Raw genomic sequence first — 19228 nt, forward strand, 5'->3', positions numbered from 1 at the left:
TCTCAAAGCAAGGAACTACGCCTTTTGTTGGCGTCATACCACGACGTCTTCGATTTCGCTTCGCCGCAGCTTGGCCAAACATCTCTGGTCACTCACTGTATTGATACCGGGGACGCAAGACCCATTCATCGACGTCCTTACCGTGTCTCTGCTACCGAGCGCGGCGTCATTCAAACGGAAGTCGACAAGATGCTCGCTAAGGACATCATCGAGCCATCTTCGAGTCCTTGGGCGTCCCCTGTGGTTCTTGTAAAGAAGAAGGACAACACCTGGCGGTTCTGCGTCGACTATCGACACCTTAACAAGATCACCAAGAAAGACGTCTACCCTTTGCCGCGAATAGACGACGCCCTTGATTCTCTTCATGTCGCATATTTTTGTTCCACAGACCTTCGCTCAGGCTATTGGCAAATTGCTGTCGATGGAAATGATCGGGAGAAGACGGCCTTTAATTTATTACACCGGATGGGCTCTACCAGTTTAAGGTCATGCCCTTTGGGTTGTGTAACTCGCCCGCAACATTTGAGCGCATGATGGACTCCCTACTTCGGGGTTTCAAATGGTCCACATGCCTCTGTTACCTCGACGATGTCGTCGTTTTCTCACCTACGTTCTCAAGCCACCTACAACGTTTGTCGGCTATTTTGGAAGTCTTTCGCACCGCAGGTCTTCAGCTCAACTCTTCAAAATGCCGCTTTGGCCGCCGCGAAATCACCGTGCTTGGCCATCTTGTTGGCGCTGCGGGTATACGGCCTGACCCTGTAAAAATACGCGCCGTTACGAACTTCCCCACTCCACGTTCTTCCAAGGACGTTCGCTCGTTTTTTGGCCTATGTTCGTATTTTCGCCGCTTTGTTAAAGATTTTGCAGCGATTGCGCAGCCCCTCACATGCCTTCTTAAAAAGGACGTCCCCTTTTCTTGGGGTCCTGCCCAAGCATCAGCTTTTTTTCATCTCGTCGACCTACTCACATCGCCCCCTGTGTTGGCTCATTTCGATGACTCTGCACCCACCGAAGTACGTACCGATGCCAGTGGTCATGGCATCGGCGCTGTTCTCGGCCAAAATCAACGTGGTCAGGATTGCGTTATTGCATACGCCAGCCGCCTCCTTTCTGCAGCTGAACGGAATTATTCAAAAAGATCCCACGCACCGTGAGAGTCGATGTATGCGAAGCATGCGGCGGAAAGGTGACTGTGGTGTAATTTTTTTCTGAGTGAAACGTTACAAAGTGACGCTAAGGATTTGCATAAATTTTATACGCGCACATATACACACTAAACATTTTTACACCCTTAAGGGTGTAAATCGGTTTGTCGCCAGACGGACACCCTTAGGGTGTTATTGACTACACCCTTCAATTAGGGTGTTAATTTAACACCCTAAAGAAAGGGTGTTCAGCAAAAATTTTATGGGGTGTTAGGGTGTTAGCTCGTATTAACACCCTTTTGTATGGGTGTTGGAAGGGTGTACACCATTCATTTCGCGTCATGTGTAATGGCCGAAACAGAAGCTTTAGGTGGTCACAAAGGGCGTCATGCATGTGTTCCTGCAGATGTTATTAATTAGGGGTGTACTACCGAATTTGCACAAACGCGTCTTCATATTGGTTTGGCAAAGGTCGTGTTCGCATAAGGAGGGCTTGGTTGGAAAGACACCCCGAATTAGTGAAATCTGCAGTGATCCATGCATAAGCCTCGTGTGTTCATCTGAAGCTTCAAATTCGATCATCACCCACTTGTGCTGCATATTAAGGATCATGAAATAAAATCAGAAGTAGTGCACACATATAAATATCTATATACAACATCATGTACGAGCATATGTACAAAGCAATGCTTACTATGGCTTCCACATCCAGTCAAACTAGTCTGCAAAACAGAACACTTGATTTTCAAAACAATCTAAAATATTTATTGTATGCTGTGATACAGAAAGATATGAAAAATTGGGAAAAACAGGAATGGGTAATGATCACACATTTTTTACGTACAACAAAATTTGCGTGTTATGTGCACTTTGACAACAAGATCGAACCTGCCAGTGATGGTGCCTGATACTTGAAAATGATTTGTTAAATTAAAATAATGAATTCCTTATTAAGATGTCCTGAATAGTCAAAAAATCTAAAACGTTCTTACTGCGCTCGAAAACTAACAACAGACCTTTGCATTATGTCAACACTAAAAATATAATTCAAGCAAACAGATGCCGAAAATCGCCCGTTGTACTAAAAATTGCGAAACTGAAACGGGCGCTTTCATACAGCAAGCCGTTTCATTGTCCTTAACAGAAAATGTTCATGTATGACCTCGAGGTAGGGGAAATCCGCAAAACCACAAGTAGATGCACTTGGAACCACTGGAACACCACTGTCTAGTTGATGCAACATATGGCACCTCTGAAATACCGCTGTCAGTTGATGAAGCACAAGGGATTGCAAGAATGTCACCCTGCATTGAAAAATAAAATGCATTGTGAGTGTGTACTGCATATGCACCTTGTACTACAGCGCAAACACAATCGTAAACACGTTCCCGCTATTTATTGTGTCCTTGTGTGTTCGAGCACTAATACAACGTGAATACACACATACTTCCCGAGACCCTTTCGCTACAGTATATTGTTCATTAATGTCCTGTACACTGCAGAAAATTTAGTGCCAGTGTAATGGCATGCATAATTAGTTGCGCAGGGAACAAACGGCAAAGGGAATAAAGCTGATGCTATGGGCGCTACTGGTCTCCTTGTGCATTAAAAAAAGAAGGCGCACACAGTGGCGAACCTTTTCTACAGCTGCTTCTGTTTTACGAGCTGGAAAAAAACTTAATATATGGAGCACCTACTAGCTCTGTGATCAACCTAGGCGAAATATTGTGCTGTAATAACTGTCATATATGCAACAAATGAAACCGACAATAATAGGCTCTGTCTAACAAAGAAACTAGCCCTCGAACAACTACTTTCCTTTAATAACAGTTATAGTTGTGTACTTGGTCGGTAGTACATAGGTGTGTGCATCTATTCAGAATTTCGAATACGAATCAAGTATTTCGATAATATATAAATTATTAGCATATTGGGCTAAAAAATGTGAAATCACGCTTTTTGGAATATTCGGACAAATTCGAACAAATGAAGACTTGAGTGCTACGCATTCATGTCTTTCAAGTCAGATATCACTAACACGTAATCGTTCTAAGCCTGCTAAGGTTAAAATGTAATTGCGACGAATCGCCCCTGTCTTAGTGGCTGGCCATATGCCTACCGGTTGGCGCATGCCGCGATCACGATTTCTCGCGTAAAGGCTCTGTTATACTCCGACGTCCGACGCGAGCGCCCGCGAGGACGTTGCGCTTCGTCACGCCGAGCCGGCGACGCTACGCCAGGCGCAAATCGGTCTCCGCTACAGTCGAGCCGGCTCCAACGCGCCGGTGCGATCGCATCTAGAGGAGCGCATGCGCAGTAAAGCGAATAACGTCCGCGCCACCTGTCGGGAACCGACGAAACAGCCCGCAAAGCAGGGTTTCTGTACATGCGAGTCCGGCGCAACTGGCGCGAAATGCAGCAGGATCTATTCGGCGCCGAGCGACGCCCGAGCGCGCCAGCAGCCGTCGACCGCGTCGGTGGTCAGCCGACGCCGGACTATACAGGGCTGTTTTTTGCTGACGTAACGTCGCCGTGACACGCGCACGCGCGCGTCGACGTTACGCTGGAGTATATCAGAGCCTTAAGAATTAACCGCGTCCCTCAACTCGTGATATGGCCGACGCCACGCAAAAGGTCTTTCGTCCTTTGAGAAAGCGAAAGACCTATCAATAAGTCTGACTTCAGCGCGACTGCATGCGGCAACGCCGTTACAGATAAACACCGGAAAGCACAAAAAAACGTGGTTACGGTCATCTATGAACTTGCCAGTACGGCACAGCCCTATAACCACAAGAAAGTGAAGCCATCGCCACAGCGCTGTTGTGTGCGCGCTGCGCGGCTTAAATAGGTGACGAGCCAAACGCGCCTGGCCGCCATTGGCTGCCACCTTCGTTCCTTGTGATGAAGCGCGAAGTGCGAGTCCGTCGCGGAAACTAATACAGCTGGCCCTCGCAAGGCCTTTCGCTTTCCCAAAGGACGAAAGACCTTTTACGTGGCGTCGGCCATATCACGAGTTGAGGAACGCGGTTAATCTTTCCGCGACAAATCGTGATCGCGGCATGCGCCAACCGGTAGGCATATGGCCAGCCACTACGACAGGGGCGATTCGTCGCAATTCCGTTTTAACCTTAGCAGGCTTAGAACGATTACGTGTTAGTGATATCCTACTTAAACGCGGCACCTGCGCTCTGATAGGAGAGGAGTGGGTACGAAGAATATTCTACAACAGGGGGTCGGCAAACTGAAGCCCGCGGGGCAGTATTATGTGGCCCTCCTCCTCTTTCCACTACCTATCTGAAGACCGACATGGCAGTTCTGACCTCAAATGGAGTTAGACAAGAAAAAAAATTGCTTGCGGTTGGAATTACAACGATTGTTTGTAAATTGCAGCCTTAGGAGATGCGTGCTAAACACAAACGTGATTTCTATTCCAGTTTTGCACGTCATTGTTCGTTCCACGAATTTGTTTGCTTTGACTGCAAACTGTCCATTACGCTGAGAACATGGGCCGTCAAAATAAGTTGCGCCGCGCGCGATAGAGGCCGAAAGGGGAGGATCAACCGATTGGAAAACGTGAAACTGCACGTGTCAAAGTTCATGATGTGTGTGTGTGTGGAGGGGGGGGGGGGGAAGCGACACCTGAAACACCGAAACAGCACAATGCAGAGAAAACACGAACAAGCAGCGGCAGCAGCGAGTGTTTCGTTTACTTAAGTTTTGTTCATATTTTTCTTGTTTCGTGTGCAGCTTAACACGGGCGTTATGAGTCCCCAAGTAGCCCAACTGTCGACCCCGTTGCATTATATAACCTAGGTAGGTGTCCCGCCGCATTGTACGAGCTCTGGCAGACATTCACTTATATCCGAGTATTACACACGCGCTTTGAGGTATAGTGACAAAATGGCTGTACGCAGCGGTCCACAGCCAAATGTAACATGAAGCGCGTAACAGCCGCTGCCCGACACCGCGGACGGCGCACTTTCGACGCTGAAACGATTCGCTTCACGAAGACCGAGAACAAGGCGCGGATTCGAAGCGCGGCCGGCGCGACAGCAAACAACGAAAGGACGAAAGAGTTCAGAACAACGGGTGCTGCGCCTGCGCGAAATTCGTCGCAGGCGGCAGCGGCCGCCAAGCTTCCCTGTTCCATTTAGCAGTGAACCGCTCCGTTCATACAATGACATCTCACACAAGACACAAACGCTAACCACAACAACATAAAAGAGAAAACAGGTACTCGCCTGGAACATTCGTGATGATAAGATCCCATACCGCCAACCATGGCGTCACAATGGCACAGCTGAATCTCGACGTATCCATTTTCGACAGCGTACAGCCACTTTCCCTGAGAAGACGCATGGCTAACGCACAACGTAGGGGCGACATCTTAGATCACACCACGCGCATATCAATCGCAGCTGCACAACATATAAGTTAACACATCGGTGTATGTACGCGAACAAAAACCAAACTATACCGCACGACGACGCACAACGACAGCCAAGCGAGAACGAAGCACAGCGCGGCCGGCGCGGCCAGCGCGGCTTCCTCTGGCTTCCAGGCTAAGAGCACCCCACGTGTACCCACGTGATTCTACGCGCTATCACGTGACTGCCGACTGTTTTCATCATGGTTTTCATCGCCAGGAGCGCTAGGAGCAAATGAGGGAGCGCACAGCCTTGGCTTCTGCGATGGAAGGTGCGCTATCTCGGAGGCGATGGCATAGTTTGTAAGAATGGCAGACTGGGGGTGTTGGTTTAGCATATTTGAAGTGTAAGGTGCGGTAACGACGACGGACAGTACGCACACGCTTGTGACAGCGCGTGATGGGCATATAAACTGTGCTGTTTTCGAAGTAAACATTGTTGAAAGTGGCGCTCTGTGTTTGTACTTTACAGTTCGAATACGATGTCATAGCGTGCGTAGTTCTCGCTCTTCGTCTTTTCTCACCCTTGAGCAGTGGGATGGGAGTTGGCAGTGCGTGCGCCGTGCCGTGCATTGAGCCATCATTGGGTTTACAGCATATGACTTGCACTTATTGTCATGCCGTAAGTTTTACGAACATGCGCGGTCATGCATGCGCTGCGCTAAATCGGCGCAGCATGTGAGGCGACATGTATACATGCATGGAGTTCGAGGTGTCCTAGAACTCTCTCATTGAAAAGTGAGCGCAGGGAGGGGGGGGCGCTATTACATTGAGAGCACCATTAAGTCCGTCGAACCTCTCGCGTCATCTTTAATGCGCAGGGTTATGGCTGCGCATGCTCTTCGACAATAATGTCAACCGAGGACCTTCGATGGTGAATACGAAGCGCAATTTACCTCATACCTTTACCCCCAGTGGCCGTCGGGAGAAGCACGCCATCGCTTCATTTTCATTTTTGCATCCATGGTTCATCCATGGTTGAGCTTGTTATGTTCCTTTCGGACTCGACAAAGTGCAAAGGGGGGGGGGGGGTTGCTGCAGTGAGACTTGCCCCTCCCCCCCTGGTGGAGAAATCTGAGCACGCCTATGTTCTCATTTTCCTCGTTCGGTAGCGAGGTGCTAACATCATTGTTACTCATGTGTGTCCCCTTAAGGTGACATTGATTTCCTTCCGAGTCTTTGCTTACCTTTTCCAAGTGCTTCTGTGCGGAAATCATTAACGTGGTGAAATTGTGCGGCCAGTTTTTGGCATGGTATATGGAACCGATAATGATTTCCCTGCAGGTTTCCCTTGCATGGATGAGTGGTACGAATTGGGGTGTCGAAGTGTTAGCTTTCGTAATGTTTACATTAGCTGGCTAATTAGTACCACAAGGCAAGTGTCATTGTGTCCCATCTTCTTTAATGAACCTCCAGTGAGGCCTCGGCTTACTCTAATGTTTGTGGACGAAACGTTCATATCACAGATACATTTTCCACTGCACGCGCGTAAACAAGTGGTTCGTGAAACTTTATGCATCAGTGTGTAATGTATGCATAATTACGTATGTCAGAATTGCGTGTTCTATGTTGCATACATTCCACATGTACAATTGTACTATATTAGCCTATATCTTGGTCTCTTCAAAGTAATTCTTTTTTTGTCTGTCTTATTGGCTAAGTGAACAATTAAAAGTGTTCATTCCGAAACTTGTAAAAAGTGTTCATGCCGGCGGGATGTTTTCTGTCCCACTTACAGCTTTATACCCAGAAAGCTTTTGTAATGAATTCAACTTTTGCTCTAAATTGCTTCTACATTTGTATATGTGCCCTCGTATAAATGCTCATACGGTTGATATGTATAGTGGAAAATATGAAACGGCAGGGCACACCTCGAGCCTGTGCAAAAAAAGTGTTTGCTGATTTTCTTGTACATTTTCTCGAGTCTTGTAGTATTTTGTGAAGCAATGATACTTCGTCGTTTGTCTGTGGTATGGTATGGTAAACTTTACTGAGGTCCTGCAGGGCGTGTCTCAACACGCAGCGGGCCGCTACCACGTAGGGACCGTATGTGAAAATAAAATATCACGAGAATTAACATTGTGCCAATGGCTCCACCATTTCCTTGTTTCCGTAACGTCACTGACATCGTAACCTTAGAAAAGGCAGTACAACAAGAGACGCATTGTGCAATGCACGCGATTTTAATATGCATGCATGGATGCAGCTTACTGCTTCAGTGTGCATCCTTCACTTCTTCTATTAACACCCTTATGAAAGACATTAACACCCTTTTTCCGCGCACACCCTTCTCTTAGGGTGTATATAAAGAAAAAAGGGTGTTGTGCAATGGAAAAGAGGGTGTTAATGTCATTAACACCCTTTTTACACCCTTAAGGGTGTAAAAATGTTTAGTGTGTACGTTGAATAGCAGCAGATGTGTTATATAACCAGTTGTTTACAGTTGGGTAACGCTGCGTACGGCAACATGGGTTTACCAACACCAGGAGCAGTAAGCTGATATGTAGTGTTTGTCCTTGTGATGGAGAACGTAAGCACGGTTCAAGAACCTGTGTGCATGTGTGGAAGAAGTTCCTGACAGTTCTTGAACAAGGTCATCATCACCGTGGTCAGTGGGCACCAACAGCTCATCATGACTTGTAACTGGATCCGTTCGTGATCGCGGTGACGAAGGGTCCATGTGTAGTGAAGTATGACGTATTGTGCACCTGTTGGAAATCGTGGGTGCCTCGGTCATTTCGTCAACAAATTGTCTGTCGATAGAGCCGGCGACATGTCGGAACCTTAAGTCACCCTTCGCGTTGGTGAGGTATAGGCCGTTCAGGCTGGTAGGCCTGGATAGTGCTAGGTAGACCAACATAAATGGATGGCGCTTGTCGTATTCGTAGACTACCTGGGCCTAGGTGGCCTACGTAGCCTAGTCTACAAAGTGGCTGTCAGTAAACCTGGTATCATCCTCGGTCAGCATGAGGCCATCGCCCAGCCTCTTAAGAAATGAAGAATACACTGCGGCGTTCTGGCGGGCTAATATCATACGTAACTTTCGTTAATGTATTCCTCCGGGGTCGTGCAATGCATCAATATAGCTTGCTGAATCATACGAATACAAATGTAATGTTTATTAGACTGCTATAAAACCGGAGCCAACACCGGAACCACAGACGTTAATCTGATATGACGCCTGTATCGTAGGAGTATCATGTAGTGTTTATTGCTTTGTTCCAAAATTAGATAGCCAGCACCATAACCACAATTGACGTTGCACCGACATTACGCCTCCATAGGCTGTTTTTAAATGCGAAGCATTTCTTAGCGAACCTCAGGCACTTTGGACGTTTCTATCTACGTATCTATCTATCTATCTATCTAGCCGCCTACGTCTGGGGGCTCTCCTGGTCGTCTCCATAATTTGTAATATACCAAAATTGGCATAGCAGGGGATCAGTGTATGACGAACACGATCCATTTGTCATGACATGAATAACGCAAAATACCTGTCGCGTACGTCATGAAACCCTTTCTCTCACTCACGTGTGGCACATACCCGCATACCAGAGTTCATGTTATGCGGTTATGTGCCACAGATAATAGAGTCTCAACCAATACAGTAACCGCGAACACAAACACTGACACGCAAGGAAAGTGATAATACCAATAATAGTTGGGGTTTTATATATATCCCAAAACCATGATATGATTATGAGAGACGCCGCAGCGAAGGGCTCCGGAAATTTTGACGATCTGGTATTCTTAAACGTGTAGCGAGATCGCACAGGACACGGGCATCTAGCATTTCGCCTCCATCGAAATTCGACTGCTGCGGCCGGGATCGAACCCGCGACCTTAGGGTCAGCAGCCGAGCACCGTAACCACTACACCACCACGGCGGACGCAAGGAAAGTGAGGAAGCTGAAGACAGAACACCCCTGGAAGGCGCTCAACTACCATCCACTCGTCCACGTGGTCCGCAACCTGCAGAACGTGGATTATAATACGACTGGGGTCAACGCTTCGCTACAATAAATCTGCCGAGAGAACCAGGCCTCTCATCATTACCAGTGACTTAAAACATTGAATTATCAAGATGCAACAACGCCTGGTCCTTATACTGCGTGAAATACAGCTTGGATGTGGAGAGGGCATCAAAATACTTCGTTGCCAGGTCCAGGACAGGAGGCATCATAGATCACTTCATCGTAAGAGGCATCCAGGATTTCCCCCAGCTGTACTGCACTTCGCACTTCGCTACACTTAGAGGCCTCATCGCCGCGATCACGAACGGATCCTATTAACAAGTCTGGTCCAGCTGCTGGTGTTCACTTATCACGGTGATGATGACCTTGTTCAAGAACTGTCAAGAACCCCTTCGACACATACACACAGGTTCATGAAGCGTGCGTGTGATCTCCGTGATAACGGACAAGTATAAGCATAACAACTGCAACGCAACCGTAACAACTTCAACTGTGACTGTAACGTGTGTGCAGTGCGCTTGCGCCTGCCACTCGGCTGTGTATATCTCTAGGGAAACTTTCCTGAAAGAAGCTTAGTTGCGAGCAACGCCTGTCCTGTGCATCTGTGTTCCTTCTTTGTCTTGTTCCCATTCGCGCTATCCAGTGTTGAAGAATATAAGCCCTACATATCAGCTTATCGCGTATGGTGTTGGTAACACCCATGTTGCTGTTGGCATTGTTATGTAACTGTAAACAACTAGTTATATAATACATATGCGACTCTTCAACAAATTAGTTTGCGTGTACCACTTCCACATTTCTATAGCGTGATTTCGTAACGTTTCGCTCAATGTGAAAAATCACGCCACAGTCACCATCCCGCGCATGCTTCGCATAACATCGATTCCCACGGTACGTGGGATCTGCCGAATTTTTTCCAAACCATTTATGTACCTGTCGTGGCTCTGTGGTAGAATACCTGATTGCCACGCAGAATGCTTGGGTTCGATTCCTGCTGCGGTCCTAATTTTCATTCTTTCCGTTCGTCGGGTCAACGCTGCCATGTCGGTTTTTCTTCACGCTCTTCCATTTAAGTTACCAATGTCTGTTCTCGCCGTTCCTGGGTAGATATAAACTGTCAATCACCTGTGGCGCATACCAGTACACCGCGGCCCCTGGTAAACGGGTATGTGCCGCACGGGTACGGAGGAGAGGGTTTGACGACGTACGCGACAGGATTTGCACGTTATTCATGTCATGACCCGACAGTCATATTAATCAAATCACCTTACCCTGTCATGCCAGTTTTGGTCTACACGAAGTTGAGGAGACGATCATAAGAGGAGCCAGACGTAGGCGGCTAGATAGATAGATAGATAGATAGATACGTAGATAGAAACGCAAGTGCCAGAGGTTCGCTAAGAAATGCTTCGCATTTAATAACAGAAAGAGAGTGCCTCGCTCTTGTTTGGGCCATCGGCAAATTTCGTCCTTACCTGTACGGCAGACCATTCACCGTTGTCCGCGATCACCACGCCTTCTGCTGGCTGTCTTCTCTCAAAGATCCCACTGGTCGCCTTGGTCGTTGGGCATTACGACTTCAAGAGTACACGTAAACTGTCGTCTACAAGTCTGGCCGCTTGCATCAGGACGCCGACTGCCTGTCCCGATATCCCGTAGACCCACCGGAACCTTCGGTGAATGATAGCATTACATCTGTGCTCGCAATAACTGACCTCTTCAACATCGCCGCTGAGCAACGCCGTGACCCGACTCTCCACAAGATATTTGACTGCCTCAACTCACCGACTCCTGATTCCTCCCTTCGTCTCTTCGTGCTACGCGATGGAACCTTGCTTCGTCGCAGTTTCTTACCTGACGGTCCTGACTTCTTGCTTGTGATTCCGGCACACCTTCGTTCGACTGTTCTTGCCCAACTTCATGGTGTGCCGACAGCGGGGCACCTCGGATTATCCCGCACATACGATCGTGCACGCCGTCGTTTCTACTGGCCAGGAATGTATCGGTCGGTACGCCGTTACGTGACTTCGTGCGACCTTTGTCAGCGCCGGAAGAAGTCAACACTCCCGCCTGCAGGCCGTCTTCAATCACTCGACATCCCATATGAGCCGTTTCATCGTGTCGGCCTCGATTTGCTTGGTCCGTTTCCTACGTCTGTCTCGGGAAATCGATGGATCGCCGTTGCCACGGACTATGCTACACGGTTTGCAATTACTCGTGCACTTCCAACCAGCTGCGCGACTGACGTAGCAGACTTCTTGCTCCGTAACGTCATTCTGCAACACGGGGCACCGCGCCAGCTCTGGACCGACCGTGGCAGACAGTTTCTTTCCAGGGTCATCAATGACATCCTGACGTCTTGCTCGACCAAACACAAGCTAACTACGGCCTACCATCCACAGACGAATGGCTTGACGGAGCGGATGAACCGGACCCTTACTGACATGCTAGCAATGTACGTGTCGGCCGACCACCAAGTATGGGATAAAACATTGCCTTTTGTCACGTTCGCGTTTAACTCGTCGCGTGACGAGACGGCTCGTTATTCACCTTTCTTTCTGTTATTCGGCCGAAATCCAGCGTTGCCTATGGACACGATGATGCCTCCTTCCATGTGCCCACCTACTGAGTACGCTCAAGAAGCCATTGCCCGCGCCGACCATGCATGTCAAGTTGCGCGTGTTCGGTTAACCGAATCGCAAGCGGGCCAACAATCTCGCTACGATCGCCGTCACAGAAACGCCTACTTTCTTCCTGGATCTCTTGTCCTCCTCTGGTCTCCATCACGACGTGTTTGGCTTTCTGAAAAGCTCTTCTTCCCGTACAACGGACCATACCGTGTATGCCGCCAAGTGACCGACGTGACGTATGAAATCGAGCCATTGTCTTCGTCCTCGTCGACTCAGCCCCGCACTGACATTGTTCACGTTGTCCGTCTGAAGCCCTATCAGATACCGGAACCCACCGACGCGTGTGTATAGTGACCATTCTCGCGACCGCCTTCGCCCGGGTCCACCGAGTCGGTGCTTTCTCCGCCGGCGGGTAATATTATGTGCCGCTTATCTAGAGGACGAAGAAGAGGAGGACGGGTTCGTTGCTGTTTCGCCATCTTGGTTGTTACCCCGATCTCCGCGATTGTGTGAATATTGTAAATACAGCCTTCTTCTGTCGTCTCCCCGTAACAATATTCATCATTCAGTCACATCACCGAATACCAATTTTGGGGTATACCAAGCTAGCGAACCGGCCGCGAGCGCCCCATGAGCGTGACATGTGAAGCATGCTGCACATGAAATGCATGTCATGATTATTATGTTACCGCCTGTAATTCATGTTCATCATACAGTCACGTGACGCAATACTAGTTTTGGTGTATATCAAGCTAGGGAAACGGCCGCGAGAGCACCATGAGCGTGGCATGTAAATCGTAGTGTACATGAAATGCATGCCATGATTACCATGTTGCCACCTACCATTTCTGTTTATCGTACAGTCGCGCCATGCAATAACGCAATACCAATGTTGCTGTATGTCAAGCTACCGAAACGGCCGCGAGCGGACCATGAGCATGACATGTAAATCATGCTGTACATGAAGGGCATGTCATGATTGTCGTGTTACCACCTGTCATTTCTGTTCATCACACAGTCACGTCACGCAATACCAATTTTGGCGTATGTCAAGCTATAGCGAAACGGCCGCGAGCAGCCCATGAGCTTGCCATGTATATCATGCCCTACACGACATGCATATCATGATTGTCATGTTACCACCTGTAATTTATGTCCGTCGTACGGTCACGTCATGAAATACCATGCGAAGCATTTCTTAGCGAACCTTTGGCACTATCTATCTATCTATCTATCTATCTATCTATCTATCTATCTATCTATCTATCTATCTATCTATCTATCTATCTATCTATCTATCTATCTATCTATCTATCTATCTATCTATCTATCTATCTATCTATCTATCTAGCCGCCTACGTCTGGGTCCTCTTATGATCGTCTCCTCAACTTCGTGTAGACCAAAACTGGCATGACAGGGTAAGGTGATTTGATTAATATGACTGTCGGGACATGAATAACGTGCAAATCCTCTCACGTACGTCGTCAAACCCGTTCCTCCATACACGTGTGGCACATACCCGTTTACCACGGACCGCGGTGTACGGGTATGCGCCACAGGTGATTTGACAGTTTTTATCTACCCAGGAACGGCAAGAACAGACATTGGTAACTTAAGTGCGAGGGCGTTAAGAAAAACCGACATAGGCAGCGTTGACCCGACGAATGGAAAGAATGAAAATTACGATCGCAGCAGGAATCGAACCCAAGCATTCTGCGTGGAAATCGGGTATTCTACCAGAGCCACGCCAGGTCTATAAACTGGTTTGGAACAACAGCCTATGCAGGCTTAATGCCGGTGCAACGTGAATTGTGGTTATGGTGCTAGCGATCTCATTTTGCAACAAAGCAATAAACACTACACTCTAAAAAGTTTTCTGGAGCAACTGCGCAGTTCATCCGAAAAAGGGCGCTTTACTCCCTCGAAGGACGAACTGCAGAAGCATGCGTGCCGTGCGCAAAGTTCGGAGGGTAACTGCTTGGTCCTTCGTCAAAATGAGAGGAACGGGAGGACGAATGGCAACACTTACTCCCGCATGCTTCGAGAAGGAGAGGGAGGGACGCGGGGGTGAGGGGGTGAGCGGGTAGATCTCCTTTCACTACTGAGCATATTTTCACGTTAAGTGCATTGCGAAGTGTCAGTTCCTGGAAAATGTATATTAGTGGCCGTAACAATGCTCGTTCGTTTCTTGTAAGCAATAAGTGGATGAATAAATAACTAAAATAAAATTGTTAAGAGAGATGACAGGATGACCTTTATTGAACGGTAAAGGTAGGACCTGTGCTGTGGGGCGCGTTGTGCATTCACATTTCTGTCTCACGACTTGCTGGTATTTGCTCATAACATAGAGCTTCCTGTAATACTTACTCTATGAAACTCTATGGTGTCTATGGCTCGTCAGTCAAAAGTAGTGCTGCGTTTGAGAACATCGCAAAGAAGGAAATTTCTTGTTTGTCTGGTGATATCGCATTAATGTAAACTTAAAAAAAAAACGTAGAGGTTCCTTTCATTTTTGTAAAAAGACCAAAAAGCAGTAGATTCCGTCGCCTTTTCACTGAATCAGCAGAAATTACAAACATCAGTAGAGCTACTGATAAATCAGCGGTCATGGCAGCGAGGACCGCACGTGGATACGTTCCGTGTGGCGCGGACAGTTTGTTTCGGAGTGCTGGGAAGCTACGCGTCTAGCATACGGCCCCCGCGACCGTGGCCTTGGAACATTGAAAGCGCGCCTGACTGAAACCGCTACTGTTCTCCCCTTCGAAGTGGGCCATAAAACGGGGGACACGTGTGCAAAAGGGGCACTTGCCCCCCTCAAGCCACACCGGCACTTGCCCCCCCACCCCAAGCTATGCCAGCTCTCTCTCTCTCTCCCCTCCTCCCCCAGACGCGATGTAACACGGGTTTGCACCCCCCAAGGCAAAATCCTGTTGACGCCCATGCCAGTGTCGGTGGTTGTTTTTGTGTGCGTGTGTTTGTGGTGCAAGGAGGAGAATCCAGGCCCAGCGGACCGGCGGGAAAACATCAGTCGCCAGCGAACCTTTTGAGCTGCGTGGACGTTTCCTATTTTGGTGTATCAGTAAATAAGTTCGTTTTGTTTTAATCACTGGCTTCGTTTCACTTTTGGGTGTTTCAGGACTAGAGCAATCGAGTCGTAGAGACACTACACCGTGTATGTGTGAGCAAATGCATGTACCGCGGCAGGCTTGAGAACTGTTCTTTGTCTTGCGCCGTTGTCGCCCAATGTCATCGAAGTGCCTCGTTACATACGGCGACAGAAATGCCGTCGTCACTTTCGACGAGCCGTGGACGGTGCGGGATTCAATGGAACATATAAAGGAGTTGGACATGTTCTCTGAAGTTTACGTCTCCACCATCGGTTTAACGGTGAGTGCTTGATCTTCATGTTGTAGCGGTTGCAGCAGCGTTTGTCATCGATTACTGCAGCGTTGGGTTACATTTTTGAGCTTCGTCCATACTCTATAAAAATCCGGCAGCGCTAAATTTTACGTTATTGCCAAATTTGGTCCCATCTAAGCCTTGATGACAACATTGTTGCACCGAATCTACCCTCACTTCTTTCATCATAGAAAACGTGGAAGGTATTGCTGTTTTTTTTTGTTGTTGTTGCTTGTTCATCCTTGTTAGGAACTGGTTTGTTCATTTTATCTGAGTGTGGAAGATCCATGCGCACAGTGTAATTCATGCACATGTGATAGCTTTCAGTGACAATGTAGTTTGCATACCTGATGATTTTGATTGGCGGTTTGATTGGAATGGCGTGCTCGGCTTGATGCGCTGTAAAAACGAGCGGTTGGTGCAATAAAGATGTCAGTTGTAAGTTCAGCGCTCGTACAGTGTATTGTGTTCCTGCGTCCTCGTCCTTTATTGCGCTGTTTTTCCCCAGCTAAGCATGTACCAACTCGCCCAAATCGAAGTCTTGCTCGTAGTCAGTTTCTTTATAAAACAGGCCTCTCAAATGGATAAGCCTCTTTGCTCAGTTGCTAGTTGCAACTTCAGTGGATAAGCCCCGCCACGGTGGTATAGTTATGGATGGCACTCAACTGCTGACCCTGTCATTCGATCTCGCGACCTTCGGGTCGCGGGATAGAATCTCGACTGCAGCGGCTGCATTTTTGATGGAGGCGAAAATGTTTGAGGCCCGTGCACTTTGTTTTAGGTGCACGTTAAACCCCAGGTGGTCGAAATTTCCGGAGCCCTCCACTACGGTGTCTCTCATAATCATATCGTGGTTTTGGGACGTTAAACCCCAGATATTATTATTGGGTCATTCCATGCCAAGTGTCCCAGACGTGGCGCTCGCACATCGCAGATTTTGCTGATAAAATTTGTGCCTTTTTCCTGTGCCACATAGAGTATTGTGGCAAAACATTTTTGCTCGATAAAAATTTTGACGATCATGGCGCCCCCTCGAAGTTCGCTTGTATTTGTTAAACCGCGCCTAATAGAAAAATGTATATAAAATCTACTTTTCTGTGTTCAGGTTTGAAACCACGCTGGCGCTATCGCAGAGGTTCTGTTTAGATGTCCTATTCACTAATTCCGAAATTTTTGTGTTTCACTACCAGCTACGTATCTTCAAAAACTACAAAACTCTTCAATGTTCGTGATTTTTTCTTGTACTATCTCGAACTCCCTCTAACCAATCTTAATAGTAGTATGATTTTCAGGAAAGTGTGTTATAGTACAAAAATGTTTAGGGGTAAAAGAGACTTCAAATCTTCCCGAAAAAAATTGTGAACTTATGCGATTTGTCGCATGTTTGACCGTATTTTTCATACTGATGCGGTCCAAGTAAAAATACTCGTCATGCGGCGTTTGATAGAAGACTTGTCGTTAAGAAATGAAGGAAGTCTAATGAAATCATTTTTTGTTTTAAGGAAGAAAATAATTTTTGAATTTGGCGCTCCATAAGTGCCCGGCATTCTTTTTGTTGCCACTTCGCCGCAAAGCACGTGGTCGCCCTTGCAGCTAAAACTCGTCACAGTCAGCGGCAAGATGCGACATGTATGTCAGTGGCTCGTGAGTGCTCGAAAGTCTTGTCGCGTTGATCTCAGGGCGACGAGTAATCAATTCGCGTTACAATGTGAGCTTGGCGGGCCCAATGGGAAGTATGGACGCCCGAGAGCAGCCTATGGCGTCGTTGGCACAATGTGCTAGAGGCCGTCTGCACAACACGTATACCCCGAAAAAACGTGTATACAATGTGCATTATTTCTTTCAGTATGTGTATGCTAGTTGTGCAGACGGCCTCTAGCACATTGTGCCAACGACGCCATAGGCTGCTCTCGGGCGTCCATACTTCCCATTGGGCCCGCCAAGCAAGCTCACATTGTAACGCGAATTGATTACTCGTCGCCCTGAGATCAACGCGACAAGACTTTCGAGCACTCACGAGCCACTGACATACATCTCGCATCTTGCCGCTGCCTGTGACGAGTGTCAGCTGGAAGGGCGACCACGTGCTTTGCGGCGAAGTGGCAACAAAATGAAATGCAGGCCGCGTTCGGAGGGCCAAATTCAAAAATTATTTTCTTCCTTAAAACAAAAAAATTATTTCATTAGACTTTCCTCATTACTTAACGACGAAGTCTTCTATCATACGCCGCATGACGAGGATTTTTATTTGGACCGCATCAGTATGAAAAATACGGTCAAACATGCGACAAATCGCTGATTTTCTCTAACTTCACAATTTTTTTCGGGAATATTTGAAGTCTATTTTACCCCTAAACATTTATTCAATCATCAATTATTCAATCATCTTTTGCAATTTACAGCCATTTGTAAGGTCACATATTTCTAAAATGTTTTTTGTGCGAGGTGTTGGCAAAATTAAGGCCACCAAGACCAGAGACGGCATGGTCTTCTCGCACTCTGTTTACTTGCAAGTCATTGCTGTAGTCATGCTAGCATGCTGTGCATGCTCGGCTCTTTTATGCCTCCAATGGAATCGCTTACAATAATGTTTTCGTCGATAATGCAGCTCTTTACGCCACAATTCTGTCGATTGATGAGATCATGGCCGAGTGTGCCAATGCGTGCAGTGGTGGTGAAGTTTGGGAGAAAGGGCTGTGTTTTTGGTCTTTCACTGTTGCGAGACATGCGGCCATTTACAAGCCACACCAACCTGGCACTATGCCGAAAATGCTGAGCAAATGAGCTGAGAACGTCATTGCTCGTTGCATTACCGCCGGTGCATCCAGCGACAATCTTGTTTATGGATGTGAAAGGATCACGACGGAAGGTCGCTTGAAGATACCGTTTTAGGTGCTGGCCACCCAAAGACACTGGGTTTATTCGGAAAAAATGTACACTCAAGTTATCATGGTAGGAGCCACGTGGCACAATGGGTATCTAATTAGTGCAGGAAAGTAAGTCTCTCAAGTCGATAATTCATTCTAACAGCTCAACTCCCACCTACCACAACGAATTTGCTCGCATTGTGCTGATCAGATGGAAAAAAGGTACAGGAGCCAACGCTGCACATTTTTTTTTGTTTTTCATCAATAACCACTGAGATATGATTGTCGATTTCACTACGACTCCTACTTTTACTTTTTTCCCCATTTCCTGGCTCCTACATTCTTTTTGCACATGGCCTTGAAAAGTGTATCAGCAGGGTTCTACTTTATAAAGTATGCTAGCATGACGTGCTGCCTGCAAACAGCAAATGCCCCTGTTTGTTTTTTTTCAGATCCAATTAATTGGCTTCCGTGTAAACGAGACCAGTCTCTAACCTGTGGATAAACCTGTAGCCTTACTGCAAGTGCTTTGACTTGTTAAGAACGTTCTTACCAGTGTCGAACCATGTTTTGCAAATAAGTTGCAATTTCATTTATTTGTCAGTGTGTCGTAAAGCATTAGGTTTTATCTGTTGCTACATGAAGCAGCTGCTGTAACAATGAAGCAACAAGCCTTGTGTTAAAATGTGCCTTTTGTTTTGTAGGACCCCACCAAGACGCATCATGTGCCGACAGTGACATACAATGGAAGCTTGTTGACTTCAAGGGAATTTATTAGTGCGC

This window comes from Rhipicephalus sanguineus, chromosome 6 (genome assembly GCF_013339695.2).
Source record: "Rhipicephalus sanguineus isolate Rsan-2018 chromosome 6, BIME_Rsan_1.4, whole genome shotgun sequence".
Classification (NCBI taxonomy): domain Eukaryota; kingdom Metazoa; phylum Arthropoda; class Arachnida; order Ixodida; family Ixodidae; genus Rhipicephalus; species Rhipicephalus sanguineus.